The sequence below is a fragment of the Ornithodoros turicata genome, chromosome 5 (genome assembly GCF_037126465.1).
Source record: "Ornithodoros turicata isolate Travis chromosome 5, ASM3712646v1, whole genome shotgun sequence".
In the NCBI taxonomy this organism is placed as follows: domain Eukaryota; kingdom Metazoa; phylum Arthropoda; class Arachnida; order Ixodida; family Argasidae; genus Ornithodoros; species Ornithodoros turicata.
In genome coordinates this window covers 82,326,389-82,345,067 of record NC_088205.1, presented here as the reverse complement: position 1 = coordinate 82,345,067, position 18,679 = coordinate 82,326,389, and the positions used below count along the sequence as shown (strand labels likewise).

Sequence of the window (18,679 nt, the reverse complement as noted above, 5' to 3'; positions counted from 1 at the left end):
CCCGAAGGAAAGATATAAATTAGATTTATGAAAAATTTTCACGCTTCTCGCGACGCACCCTGTATGATGCACACATTGTACAGTTCTCCAGGGCACTGAGTCTTCAGAATGACTTTGAAGGATATATGAAATGGACAGTCACACACAATATGTGTAATGGTAAAAAGGGGAAGGGAGAGGAGAGGGAAGGGAGTTTTTCTGGGGTAGAGAGTCGAAGTATATGGGAGAATGTCTCGCCTTTTTCTTTTCTTCTTCTTTCGTATACGAGTGCAGCGACACGCCAGTTTAAAAGGTTAAGGAGAAACCGTTTCCTAAGCCTAATAAAGATGGGCAAAGGAGAGGCCGTTCTCAGTTTACAAGATTGTTGTGCTCCGACAGAGCCGTTATTGTTCCCACGTCCAGCTTACAACACTGCCCGGCGAGCCTCGCAAGGGCCTTGTCTTAACTGCGACAATTTGCTCTGCTTGTTTTCCGCCGGGGATAGTTGGACTTTTCAAGGAGGAAGGAAGACTCGTCTTAGCTTCGTTCATGGCTGTAAGAAAATAGGGGATCTTTGGGGAGAACGGTCGTAGGGATATTTGGGTCGTGAGTAATGCCACCCCCGGGACCTGAGAGCCGAATACTCGGGTAATATTCAGTGTACCGAAAATAGATTCGACAAAACTGAAACTGATAAAATCAGTGCCAATGGTGGGTTGCGATTCTACCGCAAGACGACGAGGTTTTCCGCCAGACTGGCGGAGAGGGATATCAGCACAGTTCCCCCCTGAAGCTGGCCCAGGACACATAATGGCGTCGCTCTGCATCAAATTTTCTGCTGTCCTCCCTCCATTTCTCCACGAGCGCGTATATGCCGCTGAAAGCTCCAGTTGCTTGTCCACACGGTATCAAAACAGAAAAACAAAAGTGAAGCATAAACGATAAACCGGTTTACACGCGTTACGTAATTATTCGAGGGTGCCTTATTCCCAGGGTTTGAGCCAAATTTAGTCCCTTTCATGGCCTGCAGGGTACGAGAAACCTGCCGTATAATACGGGGCAATGGGATGTACCTCTCTCTCTCTTCTGCTTTGCTACTTTTTTATGCATTCCACCTTAACACCGCGACACAGCTACGGCTACGAGCCTTGGGTATAGGTGAAGAGAGCACGGATCTCTAGCCCATATGTCTATGTCTGTACATCGCTCATATCCCAAGCTGTTCCGCGGTGCTATCACACACATACAGAAACTTTTTTTTTTCTCGTCCGAGTGCTACTCTCCTCTTTTTTTTTCTCTCTCTCTCTTTCGGGAGCTCAAGTCCCTTAGAGACTTTTTTGCCTCAGCCTCCCTTTCACTCGTTTTTCTGTGAAGGAATAAATGAAATGAAATGAAATGAAATAGATTGCGGAAACGTAACAACATCCTCTCCTTCATAACATATGATGTGACAGCAGGGGGTGTAAGAGTAAGGAATGGCCGTGATGGTGGAAGAAGAGCACAGCAGATAACTAAGCAGACACGAAAAAGACACTGTTCATTTGTCTCCTGTGTGGTGACCGACCAGAAAATCGCTCTCTCTGATAAGAAGATTGCCCGCCACGGTTCGGATTCAGCCCGCATCCCTCTTGCCGAAATTTCTTTTTTTGCTTCGCCAGGTAAGATGTATCGTACACTGTGTTCACTTCTGCAACGTTTTGCTTTTTTTTTCTTTTTCTTTTTTTTTCTGATTCAGTGTTAACATCATGAAGCAACTGTGGTCTATATGAGCCGTGTGGACAGTGAACAGAAGGAGTGGGTCGGGTATTTTGTGTGTCCTCGGCCGACTTCAGGGGGCATACTTCACCGCATAGCGCGCTCCTAGCCAACCGTCATCCCCAATGGCATCGCTCTCTCCCACGATCTGTTGAAAACGAGAGGCGTACGCCCTTTTGTGACACTCATGCAGTTGTTAATAATTGTCAAAAAAGGGCGTACGCCCCGTGCTTTCCGCGAATGAGGATTTATAACGGTGTCATTCGTGCAATGGGTGGCATTCAGCGTGCTATGTGGTCAAGTTCGGTTTTAAGAATGCGTGCAGGGGCAAACTTCAGACAGCACAGCCGACGGAAGGATTCGAACCAACCGCCTCCCAGTGTTCAGGAGGACATTAGGGCTACCACCTACGACACCAAAGACCGAATGCTGGTTCCACTTAGCTGTGCCGCTGGTGTTCACTTTTGGGTACCACGCAGTTCCGCCACTGTTCTATCGTCCACACTTCCATGCGTCTCGTATTCCAAATGCTCGGTGTTAATTGCATTGGAACATTTTTTATTTTCAAAATTTTCTACGGATTTTACGTCTTGCTTATTTACCGCTTCACCAAGGGAAATCTCTTCTCGGACAACCTGCGCGCTTATCGGCCGCAGGGCCAAAGTGGAGACGGGTGGACACAGCTCGAAGGTGGCTAAAACTTGAAAGTCCGCGGCGGCTTTGAGTTTCAGCGGGGAATACAGTAAACCCTCGTTAATATGACCCCCGATAATCTGACATACGCGGTTTATGAGCATACTCCTGGGGAACGACGCAGTGAAACCTCTGCAAATCCCCCCGTTAATATGACAATTCCGCATTATGACCAAAATTTTCGGGAACGATCATGGTCATAATAACGAGGGTTCACTGTACAGGGTTTCCAGGCGTGTTTTGTCCCAGTTTCCCTCGGAGCCGCCTACGCACGGCTATGCACGGAGTCTCCTATGCACATTTCCTACTCCTTTCTGTTGTTTTATCTCTATCTGTTCACGTCTATACAGCACTCATAGCCCCAAGTGCTTCGCGGTGCTACTAACACTGCATAAAAATAGAACTCAAGCGCTTCGTACTGGAATATTGTCTATCATGGCCTCTATAAGCCCTCTACGAGTGTTACGCTATATCTTCATGCGTGCTAACGTTTTTATTAGTTAAGGGCGCATATCTACGCACTGCTGTCGATATGTGCGACGACAAAATGACCTTCCTGAAGGGCAGCCTCGCAAATGCGTCCAATGAAAGAACCAGCGCATCGGGAAGCCCTTAATAATGAAGCGGGCATTGGTTTTCTTGTTCAGAGAACAGGCCGTTTATGTGAGCGTGCAGCCCCGCTCCGTTTAGCTAACGAAGCTCCTGCTTCGCTTTGTGTTGCCGTCTGTTTTGTACCTGTCTTCTGCTTCGCAGTGTCGTTTGTTTTGTGGCTGTCGTCTGCTCTGTTGCCTCGTAATGGTTCCTTTTTACGCCGTATGATTGTGTGTCTTTCTTTTTCGGGATGTTTACGAAGCACTCCCGTTGAAGAGCAAACCGTCGACAATGGCTTGCTGGCCCAGTTTGGAATTAATATGAGCACATGTTTGCATAACGCCTCTTTCCTCGCATCCCAGAAATGGAACTGAAGATGGCGGCGACGACGACGCACGAAGGCGTTTACTCTTTCCCGCTGTCCGCTCTATCTGTGTACCGCGTATAGCAACAGTTGATTCGCGGTCCTAATTTCTTTAGGCATACTACTTAAGTAGAGCAGTAGGGTACTGATAATAAATAAATACTACCGACCCCGTCAGGCCTAAGTAATACGAAGCGCTGGTGTGGGGGGTCGAAAGACTACCTAAAACACAAATTGTTATCGCATATTACGAGGGCTGTTTAAGAAGAATACAGACTGGATATGCCATTAAGAAGTAAATTAGTTACATATTTGAAACTTAGGCTTAATCGAAGTAGACTCAACTTTGGACGCCACCGACGAAACACGGCGCTGTTTCCAATGTTCGAAAAACTTTTTAATATCTCGTTGGAAATGGCGGATTGCTCCCTTGTTGAACAAAAGGGTACAAAAAAAAAAAAAAGAGTAGAACACAGCACGAACTCTTTTATTCAACGATGTACTTCCACCAACTTTCCCGTGTTTCCACAGTTGATGGCGGACAACGACCTCATCACATTAACTTGAATCTCCGGAACATCGTGAACGCTGTTTCTCTTGAACTGTGTTTTGATTCTTCCTTCTTTTTCTAAGTAAGAAGTCTCGCGACGTAAACCCCCAATTGTAAATAAATAAATAACGAAGTAAGAAAAAGTCATAGGGCCATGCGACTTGTCAAAAAGAAAAAGGTAAAGCGCAATCTAGAAAGAGAAAATATCTGAGGATGTTCGGGAGGTTCAAATTAATTGAGTGAAGCAGGTATTCGCCATTTCAAATAAACCCAGTCTGGATACTTTTCGAAGAACGTTCGAATGCTTAAAAGAAGGCAAGCTCCGCTATCTTTTTGCAGCGGTTTCGCAAGTGTGTAGAAATGTGTTTTTTTTTTTCTTTTTCAGTTGTCGAAGGAATAGCACTATCTCCCAAGGTGACACGGTGTAGACAGTGCGCTGAAACTCAATATGAGGCTCGAAGCCCTGTTTCCTTTCGAGCTTTCAAACTTGACGAAAAAAAGATCCGGCCCAATCCTAGACTCACCCCGCAAACCGCAACTTTCCATTCGAAACATCGCACTCTATTCGTCGCGTTCAGTGCAATAAAGTGCCTCGGCGCAGTCTTCCTCACTGCGCTGCACGAAGGACCCATTTAGCAACTCCTATTACACCGCTGAAGAAGCTGCCAAGGCGTCAAAAGCCAGTGTCACCTGAGTCGAACTCCTTGTCTTCGAGGCACCTACCAGATTTGCATGCTCATCTCGACGGTATTCACCGGGTTCCGTCAATGCGAAGTTTAACTTGCAAATGACTACATATATATGCATTCGATTTTTCGCCCAGCTTCTTCTCTATTGGTGCCTTTGAAATTGCTTCTGCTAACAAGCTTCAAAACACTCTGCCAGTGGTCTCTTCTACATAGGGAGTTTCTTTGCTTATGAGATACAGCCGCTTTATTGGCTCTAAACTTTTCGCTCCGCCGGTGTTCGCTTATTGGCTTTCGCCGCCACTGCCCTTGACACGACCTCTCGCAGTGGCGAGAAGGAAAACCCATGTTGTCGACAAGCGGAGAAGGGATTGAGAGTTGTAGAGCGAATATTTAATAGGGGGGGTCGTATAAAATTAATTAGAGTCAATATAGCTACGAGGAAAGGTTAATTTAAACCGCTATTATCTCGAAAGCGAGGTCGTTTCGTCGGGGTATGAAACATTTTTATTTTCATTTCTCCGCTCACGTGATGTGATGTGACGTGAATAAAGAAAAAAATGGGGATGTTAGTTTCGACGCTCACGTATTTTTGGTCTCCTGATTAACTGCCTGTTTTCTGTAATTGCTAGCCCTTCGTCTGCGTTGCTTTCAGGCAATGCGGCCGCCCGTTTTGAGCTACCAGAGCGGTCTGTTTGTACAAATAAGCCTGAAACAAGGCAAAAAAATAAAGAGAAACAGCAATATTATTGATGCGAGTTCAATAAAAGGTGTGGGTACGACAACCGGCCACACGCTGACTTTTCGTCGACCATATCTTCCTCCCTGAGATTATTGCTTGCACATTGGTGAGGGTGAAATGTTCTCGTAGTTTAATTATTCAATTCAATGATGGCAGCTAGAGAAAAGGCATCAGGATTCGAACCCACACCCTCGAATTGTCGGTCAGAGATGGTACCAGTTACCCACCACGGTGCTGGCTACCCTCTCTCCAGCGTACCGAGCCACGGTAGGAAACACACACTCACCCTCAACACTTTCTCTCTTACATTGTTGCCAGCCACATTCGTGGAATCCAACCTGGGTCTTCTGATTAAGGAGACCAGGTTCGATTCCTGGCGTCAGCACCTCTTTTTCCTGAATTCGTTGGACTTTCTTCAACTGCCATCATTTAATTGGAGTATGCGACTGGGCGTTGTGGGGCGTGTGTTGTGTTTGTCTTTCTATATTTACTTGCCTCACCCACTACAACGTTACACTAGTTATTCATTCAGCTTCTGCAGGTCACGTTGAAGCGGAATTCAGCTAGGTTTTTGAACGTCACACAAACGAGAAACGATTTATGTGGACAACCTTAAAAAAAAAAAAACATTTTTCCTTTTTTTTTTTAGAGAAGATCAGAATGTTTTGAAATAACATTTAGGTATTTGTCACTTCTCCGAATGGAGTGCATAACCTGTGGCGTGACCTCGCGGACAATTGTTCCGATCGCTCCAAGTTTTTGACCGCTTTTAGGTTGTGACGTTTAAATCACCTACGAAAATGTAAAGTTGAACCACCTTAAAACAACTTTATTGCGAGATGATGAATGGAGAGTTTCATCACCAGGGGCGATACTCTACCCCATTGCCACCTTGTTACGCATGTACATTACAAAAAAGCTGTACGTATACAGATAGGATATCCTGTCGCGGAAGTACCTCACTGTGACGTCAGAGGGCAGACCACAAACTTTCGCTCCAATAATTGAATACGAGCTTCATTGCGACAGTTGGTGCTCAGCATAAAAAAGTCATGCGGCTTTGCACGGCAAAGACTGCTGGCTCGTTCCACATATGAAGGCAGGGTGTACCCTGGCGGCCGCAATCAGAAGTTCTGACTAGTCCTCGCTCAGCGATGCGAGCTCTGTTGGACAGGAAGGGGCCGACCAGCAGTCTTCATTTCACGGTAGAGCACATTTTAAATGATGCATCCTTTTCTGGCCTCAACTCCCGCCGGTCGGTTCTAAATGCACAATCCTTTCCGTCGCGACAAATGGTGCGTTTAATTCACCAGTTGCACTCCCTAAAACAGCGCGCGCGAGAGAGAGAGTAGTTATTCGAGCGGTTTAAAGAAGACAACTCTATCATTAGGTACGACTATCAAAACGCACAAAATAATTGGTGTCTGAAGGGGAAAATATTTGAGATGGCTTTCTGTGCTCCTTTAAAGCTTATATCCAAAATCGGGAGAAGATGACAGCAAGTGGGCTTCGCCGCACGAGGCCTGGGTATGCGGTGGAGCACGCTTTAAAGGCGCAATAATCGAACAAGAATTCTGCACGTGGGAGAAGGCGGCCAGCTGAAAAATTGATCGGGCCGACGCGTGTACGACGGGAGAGAAGGAAGAGACCCAAGGACGACAAATGCGTAGATACTGATTTAGGAAGCGAATCGACAATCAGTCCTTTGATGGGAATAAATTATCACGACGATCAATAAAAACTTGGACTCGCGGCTTGGCTTGGCTTGGCTTGGCTTGATACAGCATCGGCTCGCTGGTCCAAAGTCAATCTAAGGATTGGGGTCGAATCCTTCCAACGGCTCCGCTGCCTGAGGTTTCCCCTGCGTTTCGGGAAGACATTCGAGACGGATATCGGAACAGTTCCCTTTGAAGTAGGCCCAAGACGCAAAGTAGCTCACCTGTCCTACGCTATTTTATTCTCTGTACACTTCTTATAGCGAGAGTTGCTTCATGATACTGACGGGAAATTTTACAAAAATGAGCACGTGGATATTTGACAATATGTAGCCAAACGGCGAACGTGCCAAGCTTCTGTCAGTCAGTTCGAGAACTAACCACCATTAAATTATACTTCTAGTATAGTTGGGAAGTAACTTAGTTACAAGTAATCACTTACTAAACAATTAACCGGTAATTGTAATTAATAACTCTCTTTCAGAGATAATCTTTTATGATGAATACCAGTCGGCGACAGGTAGCGAACGAAGATGCGAATAGTTTCTGAAATTATAGAGGCAAACACGGCATTCTAAAGTAACTAACTGGACAGCAACTACACTCTTAAAAATGAACTTCACCACATAGCACGCTCCTAGCCAACCATCATCCCGGGTGATATCGTTCCCTTCCTTGATTTGTTGAAACCGGGAGGCGTACGCCTTTTTGTGACACTTATGCAGAAATGTTGTCACAAAAAGGCGTACGCCTCCCGTTTTCCACAAATCATGTGAGAGAACGATGTCACTCGGGATGATGGTTGGCTTGGGGCATGCTATGTGGTGAAGTTCATTTTTAAGAGTGTACGTACTTACAGCTTTAGAATTTCGTGTTTGTGTCTCTAATTTAAGAAAGTTGCCGAATCTTTGCTAACGTAGTTCTGTAATTGTAACGATTGTTTACTTAGAATACCATCAGCTCCAGAGTTTGTGTCGAAAATATACAAGGTTCCACGTTAGCTGGTCTTGTTTACCTTCACTTTTTAATGTTAAGTTTATGTATTTCTTTTTTCGTGTTTGCTTTTGTCGGTGACGTGCCATGTATATCACACGGACATGTACTCCTTCATAGTTCAATAGACGAAGACCCAGCCCAGTAGATGCTTCTGAGAACGAAAGGAAGCATGTTTTTTAAAGAACCCGGCCATTAGCACTTGTTCAGGTGCGAGGGACAACCTTGCAGCCCATCAACAACCTGCTCAGCAAGACAGGAGACGAGCGGCTCTGCACATTCCACCTCCCTGCCTTCCCCTCCTCCTGGGAGAGAATAGAATCGCCCCGGTGGCTTCCTGCGCTCCCGCTAGCCGCCTTCAGCGCAGTCGGTGTCCCGTCCAATCGGGAAAAGCAACTCTCGCGCGCCTTTCTCATCAAAAACAGAAAAACGTTTCTCCGACGATCAGATCTACCGTTGTGAAGAAAAGGGTTGTGTGTTGTGCTACCTCTTGTCAAATCGCACGCGCGCCAGCATTTCATCTTTGTGCGTGCAACATTGTGAAAGTTGATGACCTGTGTCGTTTATAACAGATGTGGTTAGAGAGTGTCAGTACGTGTACTGGAATGCGCAGTGTTCTCGGATTTCTCTAGCAGGCGCCGAACGAAGCCAGGCAGGTGAGTGAAAAGAAAAAAAAAGACATTGGTAACCTTGAGAGGAACGCAGTGGTCCTCTTTTTTTTTTTCTTTGAACGCCATGTTCGATAATGTGCAGGTCGATTTCGAGCATATGTGTGCAGTCACGCGCGCGTCAGTTGTGAGTTTTCGAACACGGGACCTTTTATACTGTGTTAATATTGCTGCTATCATGACAGCGTATTACAAATGATCTACTTATCACGTTAACTGGAATTCACGTACATGTTAATGTGTATGTCATTCATTTCCATCGTTGCCATATATTTGTAATTCGCAAGAGCTTGTTGGCCGTGCATGCCAGATTTTAAGGTAGGCCTTTTTGAGTACGCATACTTGTCTTCTTTTTGAATATTTTGATTACAGCCATTCCGGTACCCGTGATACCTACATACGGGACCGACTGGATAAACCTACACATGACGACATAATTCAGTATTCTCCTTCATAACAGGTACGCACGTACAAAGATACATTAATCAGTCAATAGCCATTATTTTAGATGGCTGTAACAGCGAGGTACAACAGAATAGTAGTATTTACCTCTGTTTTCCCAATAAGCCTCAATGAAAAGTAAAAGTTTCGTACTCTTGCTAAGGTCGCATCTCTGCATAGGGAAGTGTTTGTCCGTTTGTAGTTCTCGTACTATTTCTTATTTATTTATTTTTTGTAGAAATAACAGGCACTCCGTTGGCAGAATAATCTTCCCTTTGTTACAACAAATACATTAAGGCCAGTTTGTTCGTGTGTGTCACGAATTGCATAATTTCGCTCCAGCATTCTAAGCATTTGAACACGGCGGTGGAAACTATGATGTAGTGACTGATCTTGTGCGAGTGTTACTCTGACAACTTTTCAAACGTGGCGTGAAACGCAGCAACAGTTATTTGCTCCGTAATTGGAAACACTGTACTTCTACAAATATCGAAATTGATATAATTTGTTCTAAATAGTATCAATCAAGAGGGTAAAATAATACACAGTCCAGCTTGTTGAAATGTCGTCAAGAAAAATAATAACGAAAGAAGGGCAGGCTCTGCCCGAAAGCTCGCGTATTAAAGAGCTACTTTGACTTCGTGCTTCATTCTTTCGTTATTATTTTCAAAGAGTATCGAGAATAACGAGCATTTTTGTGCATCCCAATAGGCTAGGGAAATCATATTCAGCTACACAAAGTTCACGGTGCTCGATCTATTGTACGTGCAGAGCTCGGCAAAATATGTTCATGGAATGCAGCCATTTTCACGTAAACGTAACCTCTGTAGTCAAATAAGTCAGAATCTTGCTCCCGCTTCGTTTTCGCAATAATTCTAGAATGTGCTCTTCGTTCCTGTCAACTACAGTTAGTGGGAATGTATTACTGTAAAACAGTAACTAAGCTACATTTAGCTAGTAAAAATAGTAACTTCGTTGCAGTTACAGTTCTCGAACTGTAACTATAGTCACTTTAGAGACTCACTAGTGATCTAGTGACCCTCAGCGAATGACATTCACTTGTCTCGTGTATAGTCTATTCCCCTCGTCCTGTCCTTTCTGTACTTCTACGCAGTGCCTGGACCTCTGAGTATGAATGACATTCGTTCAGTGTCACACCAAATGGCATTTCGTGAAACTGGCATTCCTCAGCGAGTGAGTTTGGAGAGGTCTTTTCCCTCTCGCACCAACTGCGTACCCTCGACGACAGAGAGGCAGCAAAAAACAACAACCTTAAGCAACAAAAAGAAAGGAAACGCGAACGGAAAGCTATCGTCCGACAAGGTTTTCCGCGGTTCTTTATTTCTGAAATTAAAGAAAAGAGCTTTTACGCAGTATCCAAAAACTACTCTAGTTCTCAGTCAACTTTTTCAGTTCCAAGCTGATTCGTGCCATGCCTAAACGGCCTAGGCATCATATATCCGTACTAACCGCCATCTTCCCTGTCGATTGGGATTCTGTTACGCACTTGTCAAGGCTTGTGCCTTCTACGATGGTCAAAGCGAAGCAAATAGTTTATTTGGTTTAGTTGTGCCCACAACGGCCATAAGTATAGTTTTTAAAGTAGCGTCATTAAGTTTATAAGAAATTCCCACCAATATTCCCGCATAACTACTTCACGGATCGTCATCGTCGTCATTAGCGAATGACACTTTTCTTTGCCGTGTAGCTCCATCTTGCTCGAACAAATCACGTTCGAGGTCATTCGTTGGGAATGACATTCACTTTGCCGCGTGGATGGGGTATTCGTTTCTCAGTACAAGTACTTGTAACTCATGTACTGCTAAGAATGGTGGAAACTGTGAGCATCCCACGTGATCAGGGGAAAATTCGTCGCAAGATAGAGATAGCACGGCCAGATTGGAAACCGTCATCAATTGACAAAAAAAAAAAAAGAAGAAAAAAATCGATGTACGTGGATAAGCTGGTAGTATAACAAATGAAAAGAACGACGGGCTTCTCAGACGGGCTCTCATTTAATGGAAGTCATACCACTGTCTCACTCTTACACTCTTTCTATACAAACTTTCACTATTCAAATAACTACGTTAAATTCCACACCGTTCGCCTTTTCCAGATATCAGACATACACTCTAAAAACAGAACTTCACCGCATAGCACGCTGTGCGCCAACCATTGCCGCGAATGACATGGTTATCGCTTCTGATTCGAAGAGGGAGGTGGGCGTACGCCTTTTAGTGGCATTTTGGATACATGAAAATTGCCACAAAAAGGCGTACGCCTCCCCTCTCTCTTCGAATCAGCAGCGACAACCCTAACATTCGCGACAATGGTTGGCGCACAGCGTGCTACGCGGTGAAGTTCTGTTTTTAGAGTGTAGGGCTAACACTGACACTGTGTCACACCATGTCGCGACATGTTACACATTTGCATGAGGGTAGAGCGCCGTTTCATGCGTGGAGTTCGATGTTCCACCCGGGACAGAGGCACTAAACATGCGATATGTCGCCCACGAGCGCCGCCGATGATAGCCTGGCCATCGTTAGGGAGTTTGTACACTCCCTAATATTCCCCTCCGCCCCCGCTATCAATCGTTCGTGTTCAACCGAATCGCAGGATGTCGTGCACAAGGTAATCGCACTCGGTGAAGCTGAGGTATCTTTTCGTGTGCCGTAAACACAAAGGGCCGGAAGGTCGTTGCGTGGATTACACGTTAGCCCATCGGAATACACTTGGAGGCAGACAGGACAGAAAAGTTGCCGCAGTTATCGCGAATATTCGCGTTCAAAGTGGCTGGTTGGTTTAAAGAAGAAAAATATGGTATGGTGAGGGTTGGCAAAACGCTACGTCGGGGGACATCTACTCCAGCACGATTAAGGTGGGGAGAAATAACGTCGTTATTGCTCCTGTGGTGTTTCATATGCAAATCACGGATAACTTGTCTCTACGTAATAAATATGTAGGCATTTTTTTTTTGCCTTAAAGGTCCTTACAACACACTACATAACGGAGGGGACAAAAGCAATCATTGGCCCACTGCACACACAAAGTACAGATGAAATGTAAATATTTCACCACCACCAAAGGTGAATATATTTAGATGTAATTGTAATTATAACATTATGCGTAACTACCAGGGTCGCGGCCGTGTTATTCAAATTATAACCATAAAAACACGAAGAAGTGGTTGTAGTTCCAAGGTCACGCTAAGGAATCGGAGGTGGTGGGGTCAAATCCCGCCTCCAACTGTGCCGTCTATGCTTCCTTGCTACAGCGGAAGATTTAAGAGTCCTGTGTGGGCACGATTCGCTATGAAGTCGGACCAAAACGCATACTCACCCGACATCTACCCTTTCTGCTGTCCTCTCTCGATCCTTCCATGCCGCTAAACAGCCACAGTTGCTTCGTGGTGCTAACACGGAATCAAAGAGGGATAAAAGAAAGTTTCATATCTGAAGGGGCGCAACGATATTATGCATAGGCATCCATGAACAGCACATGGAACTTCTTCGAAAAATGAAAATAAAATTGTTATCGGTTATTCGGTTCACTATAGTTTGTTGGGATTTTTCTCCGGGACACTGGTCTCCTCTCTACCCTGTGATGTGCCTGCGTACCTGTGTGCTGTGTGTGTGTTTTTGTGTGCTGAGGTTTTGCCTACCGTTCTGATGTCTTACTGACTCCACTGACTATCGACCCCTATTTAGCATCGTTCATCACCTCGTCATCAGGACACATCTCATCCTGTCCATTGTGCCTTGGGGTAGTGGGCCGCACCTTATGTGGCGAATTTCCCCATTCATTATCACTAATTTATTTGTTGTTGCTGGGACGAACACACATACGTGAGGCCAACAACGGCAAATCGGTTTTCGTCGTCACCACCACCACCACCGTTGGGACGAACGCAACCACCAGTGTAGCGTTGATTGATAGAGCTCGCTATAAAAGTTTAGAACTGTGTTTATAACTTTCGATATCAATTTGCAGGATCTCGTAGCAGAAATAATTTGTCAAATAATTTAGCGTCGTATACATCTCACTGGTACGGCATGACGTGACAGTTTCTAGACGGCGCGCTAAGTCGTCCCAGTGCTATAGGCACACTAGGAAAGAACGTAGCGGATTTCCTTTGAGAATGTTTGTGCACTAACAAGTACCCAGAGCCAACGGGTCGCCAGGAAGGAAGCCGTAATCCTTCTCTTTCGGTAAGCTGGATTATAATCACTACGTATCGGCGTGAAACATGCAAAAGCCGTGTGTGTTGGCCTCCGAGCGTGGCCCTGGTATTAATTATGCAGTCTAATGCGGCGCCCCCACCATTTTCTGACCCTTCCAATTAATTTGCCGCGTGTGCCAACGACGTCGGCGGGAGAACCATTCCGAGTGCGCTGCACAGAATGACATCCCCTCAAGAATGTAGTTATACTTCGGCAGAAAACGGTTGTTGCCGAATGTGATTCAGTGTGCAGAGCCCGATAAAGGTACGTCGGGGACTTGGCTTCACCGGAGACGACGGGCAGGTCTACCGCGTTGGATAAGTAGGTATTCCTTAATATTCGGAGGAAAAAAAAATGTTCATTTTGTTAAAGTTTAGAGCAGTGTGATAGTTCAGCTGGACATTTTTGTCCATCTTTCGTCGATCTAGTATCTAATCGGATTACAGTGCCGCATGTCAAGCAGGGCGATAACTTCTGCTGACCACTCTTCGGCTTTGGAGGTGAAGCAAGCGAGGCACACCAAATATTCAGTACATGGGACGCGCAGCACCATAAAAAAAAAAAAAAAAAAAGGAAAGGGAAAAAAAGAGGTAAAACATTGTCATTTGATTTCTATTACTCCGCATGAGTAGTAAGTCGTAACGTTTCGCTGACCACCCCTAAACCCCGAAGATATGACAAGCAGAGGCAGAGTGTACCATATATCCAAGACGTGGAACAAACACGTGCAATGCGACAACAAGAAATCCTCTAGCGTACTCTTCCTATACTCTTACTCCGCGTGAGGAGCAAGCCGCAAGTGTTCGGTGGCCACTCCCAAAATCAGAAAAAAGAAAAAGAAAAAGAAGAAATAAGGCGCACAATATATTGAATTCGTGGAAGCAACACGTGCGAGGTGATAAGAAGGAAGTGCTGATATCCAAGCCCACGACATTCTCTTTCGCTGACCGCTCTAAACTCCTGAAGGTCAAGCACTCCTTGTTAATCCGTTACCTCATCAGTCTGGTGACGACACTGTACTGTCTCTGCGCTTGTGCCGAGCAGCCTGCTTGCCAGGATTCTGCTCGACACCTTTAATACCTCCTGCATTTCTTATCATCGTAGGTTCTCTTATTAATGCCAAAGTACACACACGGTGCCGCAACCTCACCGAAGATGATTTTTCATCAAGAATTTAAGGATCGAAAAACGACGCTCTGAGACTCGGTCAGCAAACGCTATTGATTTCTCTCCAAGACAACCTCCTCATCCCCTCCTACCCCCCGCTGACTCTTTCAATACGAAACACACATTCGATATTGATGAGGAAAGTGATTCCTGCGTTAAAAATCATCAAACAAAAGTAACTTTTTTTTTTTACTTGCACGTTCTTCCATTGTCGCGTCAAATGACCCGGATGTTCGCACCGCGCGGCAAAGGAAGAGAGATTGCAAGGAACATCTTGCCAGGGGAGGAACCGAAAAAAAAAAAAAAGCGGGGGAAGACGAAATATTTATCCAGCATCGAGAGAAAGAAGCTTCGTTAATAAAGAAGGGAAAAGAAAACAGGCGACACGGGTTTGTTTGCAGCCCTTTCTCTCTTTTTTTGGGAAAGACGGGCAAATCCAATTAATGGAATGGAGAGAGAGAGTCGTAACCGAGGATTTTATTAATTAGATACTTTTTTTTTCGTCGTAAGGGCTGTATTTCTGTTCCATCCTGTGTGTGTGTGTGTGTGTGCGCGCGCGCGAAAAGGGAGGGGGGACGCAGAGCGGTTGATTTGAGTCAAAAGAAATTCATTGCTTAATTTCTGCCACGCTTTAAACGCCAGGCCCTGAATGTTTCAATCTAGTTATGCACGGAAGTTAGGAAATTAGGAGGATCGATATATTGTTTTCGAAATAACAGACGTGCTTTAAGTCAGGTTTCGTGGCGTTTGCTTTCGTCTTGGTAGTCCTGCGAGCTGCAATTTGGCCATGCACTTTCTTGGGAGCGAATTTACTACTTTGCACGCCTTGAGGAGGCGGCGCGGAGGGAATGTGGTGGACAGCATGTTTTTAACAACGTTAACAGCATTCTGGATTGAAGTGAATAGTGTACGTCCGTGGCAAAATATAAAGTATAAAGAAGGAACTATATCAGTTGATACGGTGTACGTGATAAAGAATACATTAGATAAAGCGAAAAACAATGAAATATTTCCTCGCAATGTTGTGTTATCTTAATTATCTCGTTATATTCTCAGCTCTCAGCATGTCACGAGCGAAAACGCTGGAAAAACATTTGCCAGCGTAATGCCGCTCAGGAATTGTAACTTTCCAACTTTGAGCATTATTTGAAGACCCGATATGACATCATAATAAGTTATGCGTCCATACTAATTCTGTCCTATATCACAGCGGACAGTATGTGTCGTAACTGTGGCCGTTTCTTGGCGCAATTTGCATTTATTCCGAACGGTGCTTTTCTTCTTCAACGGGCAGATCTAGGAGAAGTTGTGTCTTGCAACAAGTTTGGTGTCGAGAAGAGAATCAACACGTTTTCATCTCGGGGCCATTACAGAAGGTCGTTCACAAAACAAAAAGCGAAACCAGATTAAGCTGAACTGAAACGGGAACTGCGCGCACGGATTTGCCTCAACGACCGGAAAAGCGTTAAGGAGCCAGGGCTGGGCAATGTTGCATTAACGAAATGGGCCTTCGGACTTACCCTTAATCCATCTACTCGTCGTATGGCGTTGGATGACCTGGAGCGAAAAGAGAAATAAAGACTTCTCTTTATTTCTGAACGTAATTGATGAATAGACCCACAGAAAACGTGTGCTGAAACACCATTAAATTCACAACACACTTGGACCAAGGTTTGTTGATTTAGCCTCGAGGAGTGTTTCGTACAGCAGTTCATACATATTGAGCGCTAACTTGGTGATTTACATGGTACAGCCGAATGAAAGATCCATTGAAGTACATTACGTATGTATTGAAAACATCAGCCTGTTAATTATCTGTGGTATAAATTAAAATCTAGTCTTAATTCGCAAGAATATGCGCCCGTCAGAAAGTCAGAGGAAAGATGGTCGAAACTTCAGAAATTATTCTTACTAGACGGTAGATGTGGAAAAGGGGCGTAAACAAAATGACGCAAAATCATTTCATTGCATCTTTCATTGATTAGTGAAAGAATATGGGCCGCTATAATGTTCCAGCAAGTCCTATCTAGGAACTAACGTACGGTGCACACACACACACACAAAAAAAAGAGAAGGAAAAGAAAACAGTGCCAATGATCCATCATCTCCTCTCACCCGTCGTGGTCTGGCGCACCTACTTGTGGTTGGGCTTTGCCTCACTATGTTTCTAGATGCAGTAAAGCACGCTTTACAGGAGACTTCCTTCTACACACGTGAGGCCACATTTCCTGCAGAATATGGGTTCATCTTGGTGTAATGTACTAGCGTGAAGAGGTATGTTCTGGAACGCGTGACGTACGCCACACTCTTAACGATTTGGTACGGCGTACGCCCTCATCTTTGTCTGAACGGAAGAAAAAAATTGGCTAAAGCGTCTCAATCTCCACACTCTTAATTGGTAATTGGGTTGGGAGATTACTGTGCAAGCAGCGCGTACGTTCCACTTGACCCAAAAGGGGCAAGTCTTATCTTTCGATGCAACAAAATATTGTAGATCGTGTTCAGCGATGGTGCAATTTTATTTATTTATTTATTTATTTGTTTGTTTGTTTGTTTATTTATTTATTTATTTATTTTGCGTGCCCATAAACAGCCGAAGCCTTCCATAGCAATGTTTTGCGACACGACGTCCGATATATAAGATTCACGGGGGTTTATTAGAAAATTATTACTTATTTGTGCCTATGTGTTTGTGATTATTTGCGGGCGAGGTAGAAAAAAAACTGGGCATACCCACAGCAGCATCACTATCACATTGCGATCGCATACTACCACAAAAAAGTTTAATCGAGACCTATAAAAAAGGAGCATAAACGCAAAAATCTCGATACAATCTCGAACTCTTAAAGGCCCAGGTCGGATTTCGTCTTTAGAAGGTAACAAAGATTTTGATTGGATGCTGCATGCGTGGGGGTAGTAGTTGAAGGAAACAGAAGAAGAAGAAAACTAAAGTGCCAGCGAGCTCTGTGAGCCCGCCTTCTTCCAGAGCTCAAAGTAGCTCCGAATTTGTCTTTGAATGGCACACGGCGTGCTCACTTTCTTTCTATTTTGATTGCGTCACCTTAATACCCTCTCCGATACTGCAGCCAATCAAAATCTTTCTGACTTTCCGAAGTCATAATCCGCTCTATGGCTTTATAACTTGGTGTCAAAGGCGAATGTCCTAGCTATAACCAGGATCGACATCGACGCCATATCGGCCGGTAAACACGAGCGACGTGGCGGTCTCGACCGTCAGTTATCATTAGCATATCCTCCTCACCCAGTGAATAGGCGACGTCGAGACACGACAGCAACCTAGAAAGAATAGAAAAGCTCTTGGTCGCCCCCAAATATTAAAAGCCCAGAGGACGAAAAGCGTGTCCTGTTTTCGAACGTCGTATACACGCTTCGATCCGGGTATGAATTTTTACTCGGCATTTTATTTTTGTTACTGACGTCCCGTTTTGACGCTTCCTTCAGCATTTCTAATGAAGATTGATGAGAGAGATTAACGCTGCGTCTCGCAGTAACCTATTCAGCCAACACACGAGAGTAATTTCAGAGAGAGAGAGAGAAAAAAATAAGGAAAATTTATGACAATATGGCTTCGTGTATACAGTAATGACCCCGGCAGAAGCAGCTTCGCATTTTGGGGAAAATGTATTTAAACACAAAGACGTGTTCATGTCGACAATAGTGTTCACGCTTTAATCCCGCACGTAGATGGATGAACTTTTGTTGTTAGCGGTGATATTAGATGGAGCTTCCGTGGCAAAGCTAAGCTGGGATTTGGTCATGCGCGGTGTAGTTGTGCAAGGAGATGAGCTTGAAATTGATGCGGGTGTTTATACTCTGCGCGAGGCATAATATGGAGGGTTTTTTGTATGCGTGCGATGGAGACAATGTGGAATAAGCGTGGCGTACAACACGGATGTAAGTCAACGTTAATGAGTCTTGTAGATCGCAAAAGGTGAAACAACAAGTGATGTTTTTACGTGTTTCGGCCTACGTCCTGCTTCGTCCTATCAGAAGGTAGTAATTACGATACGATCTGGCGTGCTGGACGTGTTACCGGGATATGGAATTCGTGAACAAACGGGGAGCACGGAGTGAAATCGTAACCTGGAATGACC

General features: G+C 44.7%; 2 protein-coding genes across 2 annotated transcripts in view; one reads left to right on the top strand and one right to left on the bottom strand.

Annotated features, from left to right (window-relative positions):
* Positions 1 to 18,679, bottom strand: part of LOC135394988 (guanylate cyclase soluble subunit beta-1-like) — a 201,593-nt gene that overhangs the window by 125,708 nt on the left and 57,206 nt on the right. Inside the window, exon 2 of the mRNA XM_064626131.1 lies at positions 16,085 to 16,121. The gene's annotated coding sequence lies outside the window, so the exon portion shown is untranslated. The remainder of the gene's footprint in view (positions 1 to 16,084; positions 16,122 to 18,679) is intronic.
* The window catches only part of LOC135394991 (leucine-rich repeat-containing protein 4-like), a 121,745-nt gene continuing 111,517 nt past the window's right edge, over positions 8,452 to 18,679 (top strand). Inside the window, exon 1 of the mRNA XM_064626137.1 lies at positions 8,452 to 8,724. The gene's annotated coding sequence lies outside the window, so the exon portion shown is untranslated. The remainder of the gene's footprint in view (positions 8,725 to 18,679) is intronic.